This window comes from Giraffa tippelskirchi, chromosome X, assembly GCF_054371585.1.
Source record: "Giraffa tippelskirchi isolate mGirTip1 chromosome X, T2T-mGirTip1v1.2.pri, whole genome shotgun sequence".
Classification (NCBI taxonomy): Eukaryota; Metazoa; Chordata; class Mammalia; order Artiodactyla; family Giraffidae; genus Giraffa; species Giraffa tippelskirchi.
The window spans coordinates 114,321,582-114,324,886 of record NC_137289.1 but is presented as its reverse complement, the minus strand read 5'-3'; the positions used below and the strand labels follow the sequence as shown (position 1 = coordinate 114,324,886).

General features: G+C 53.9%; 1 pseudogene across 1 annotated transcript; it reads right to left on the bottom strand.

The window, feature by feature from the left end:
• Positions 1 to 466: 466 nt before the first annotated feature.
• LOC145535733 (ferritin heavy chain pseudogene) lies at positions 467 to 1,137 on the bottom strand (annotated as a pseudogene). Its single transcript, XR_014075488.1, has one exon. The product of XR_014075488.1 is annotated as a ferritin heavy chain pseudogene (transcript).
• Positions 1,138 to 3,305: the final 2,168 nt, after the last annotated feature.

Below are 3,305 nucleotides of genomic sequence, written 5' to 3'. Positions count from 1 at the left end.
CTTCACTATTTCTGGAGATCAACCCCAATCATGATTTTCAGGCCATATTTTTATAGCTCCTCTATTCACAGGCACCCACATTCACCAGGGCTTGGGCTCACCCACGGCCACCCCATATCCACATTGTTTATTAGGGGAAGGTACCTTTTGTCTTGTTCAGGGTCCCGTGGATCCCCTTCTTCCTTCCCTCTGTGGAGATCTGAGCTGCCTGTGGACAGGGCATTGGTAGCTGGAGAGCCTCCTGGATACCTGTTTTAAAACTTGAAAGGTTAAGGGTTTGCACGCATGCATCAACACGAGACCTTTATTTCCTTAGGAAACAATTACTTTATTGGAAGAACTGGCAACGCTGAAAGCAGGAAAACTTAAGTGAACTTTTTCTGCAAGGGCAATCCTGCGGTCTGCATGGCGGGCAGGGTGACCTTGGGCAGTCACCCAGGACTCGGGGGAAAAGGCCAGTCCAGGCTCAGTCCTTCTGGTCGCTGTCACCCAGGGTGAGCTTGTCAAAGAAGTACTCTGCCAGGGCACCTTCCGGGGACCCCATGTTGCTCAGGATGCTGACATAGTCTACCAGCTCCTTGATGAACCTGACCTGCTGGTCCAGGTAGCCGGTCCCCAGGAAGTGGCACAGGTGGGCGTCGCTGCTGTCGGTGGCCAGCTGGTGCAGGTCGAGCAGGCTCTGGTTGACGCACTTCTCCAGGTGCAGGACGTCCTGTATGGCCTGGAGGCCGCTCTCCCACTGTCGGGTCTTGGGCTTTGTGCAGTCGAGGAAGCAGATGCGGCCCCCACGCTGGTTCTGCAGGAACATCAGGCTCTCGGTTGTCTTGCCGTGCTCGTGGCAACGGAGCAGAAAGAAGTGGGAGAAATACTTCAAGACCCCCTCATCACGGTCGAGGTAGGAGGCCACGGCCAGGCACTGAAAGGAGGCGTGGAACTCCAGGGCGGCGTGGCTGTTGACCGCGGCCTCACACTCCGGGCGCACCCGCGAGGGCGGTGTGGGCAGCATGGCGGGCGACTGCATGGCCGAGATAATGGCGGCTTGGATGATACGTGTGTGGGGCTGGCATCGGCGGGGGCGCGGGCGCCGGCGCCGACACCCGCAGCCTCCTCGGAACCTCCCCATGGTGGACGATACGGGCGACCGGAGGTCCGGGGCAGACGGCAGCTGGCTGGGTGCGGGCTCTGGAATGACCGGGTAGTGGCGTCTGGTGGGCGGGGTCAGTGCCTGGGCTTGAGATTGGTTAAGGAAGAGGTCAGGTGGGTGGGCAGGGCGAGACCACTGTCTATGAAAGCCAGGGTGAGGCACAGCCGCTTTGAGCTGAGGACTTCGCACCTACTAAGTTTTTAGTTTTGCCCTAATGCTTTTATTCCAAGGACTTTGTCTTATTCTCTAATTTGTTCCCTTTTATAGCACCCTGTTGCCATTTTATAAACCCACTGTCGTCTTCACAATTCTGATAATATGAATTTGGGTATTTTGGTAATGTTCTCTTCTGCTTCCTGCAGCATATTTGTTTTTTTCTCCAGAAACAGTTACGTTCATTCATCATGATCTCCTTCACCTCCGTCAAATATCTGGTAAACAATTGTCCATTCATATTTGGGAGTTAAGCACCCAGGTTCGATCCCTGCGTCTGGAAGTTCCTCTGAAGAAGGGAGTGGCTATCTACTCCAGTCTTCTGGCCTGGAGAATCCCACGGACAGAGGACCCCGGAGGGCTACAGTCAGTGTTGTCGCACAGAGTCCGACACGACCGAACGACTAACACTTCCACGTTTTTCATTGTGATTTCACCGCCCCCCTCCCCTGCCTTGTGGTTCTTACTGTGATTGTAAGCGGTGCCTCAGTAACAACTCTTAGGGAACTTTGAAAAGAAAACACGGCTTATTACTTACTCACAGGTCCTGGAGGATGCCCGGCATGCATCGGGCTGCACAGCCAGGTCTTGGGTAGAGCGTGAGTATAGGTGCAGCCTGGGTCGCTTTTATTGGGGTCTAGGATGGGATGCCTGGCGTGTCACAGATTTAGTCTTTCTTGGTGAACTTAAAACATGAGCGTGCCTTAAAGCGTCAGAAGGGGAAAACAAGTGGTCAGATGGTCAGTTATCCTAGTCAACCGGTGGTCTCTAAAACAAAGGAAACTTCTGGGATGGAGAAGCCTGGCTTTGGTCTAGTGTGTTAGCTGGCACGATGTTTATTTAAGACAGCTGTCTGTGACGTGGATGCCTAAGCCGTCCACAGCTTAAGATCAGGCACTTACGTTACGATAAAAAAAAAAAAATTAAAAAACCAACTCAGGGGACTTCCTGGTAGTCCAGTGGCTACACCTCCAAGCTCCCAGTGCAGGGGGCCTGGGTTCAATCCCTGGTTGGGGAACTAGATCCCACACACTGCAGCTAAGACCCAGTGCAGGCAAACAAAACAAAACAACTATGGTGCTTAGAGTACAGTCCAGCCTGTGATGCTGAGACAGCAGAGTTAGGAGATGAGGATATGAACGGCCTTCAGGATTTGCAGGCAGGAGAGCTGTCTGTTTTTGGGTGCACCTTCTGGCCTGAGAACTGAGTGACAGTCGGACGGGCCTCTTGGTCCAGGGTTGGCTCAGCCAGCAAGCACCCAGCAAGTTCCGCCAGATAACATCGTAGCGGCTCGTCCTCTGGTGCCATCAGGCGGTGCACTTGGTCCATTGTTTCTGGAACGTCTCAGTCCCCATTGCAGTGTTCCACCGTGTGAACTGGGGAGCAAGCCATCTGGGTGAGCAGCTACATCTCCAACACGGTACCATGGCCCTGGGGTGTCATGTCCCGGGGATGAGGCATAGGCGTCTCCGGTGGTGAACTCCTGGCCTAGGACGGTGTCGCCTGGGATGGTATCGTCTCCAGCGATGAGTCTGTCTCAGTCACGAGTGACGTCCTCTGGAGTGGAGGCCACCCAGGTGTGGGAACCCATGTGGATATACGGTATGGGTCATTGGCTGGGCATAGGCTAGCCTGACATAGAGGGCTGCAGGGCATCGCTGATGCCTGCTGCTTGTGGAACAAATTGTTGAGAGCTCTCTGGGGTCGTCAAGGGCATCTTTAGCAGTACAGTGAGTGGCTTTCCTTTGCTTCCCAGGTGAGCTCATCCAAAGCACGTGAATATTCTGGGCACATGTATATCCCAGGCTACAGGCGATCTATGGATGCTACTTAGGCACAACCATGAGGGCAGTCCCTGCATAGATCCTGGGAGCACATTGCCCATATCCAGATGGTTTTATGTAGGAGCAATCACTGGGCCAGTTGGCTGGTAGCACTATTTGATGTT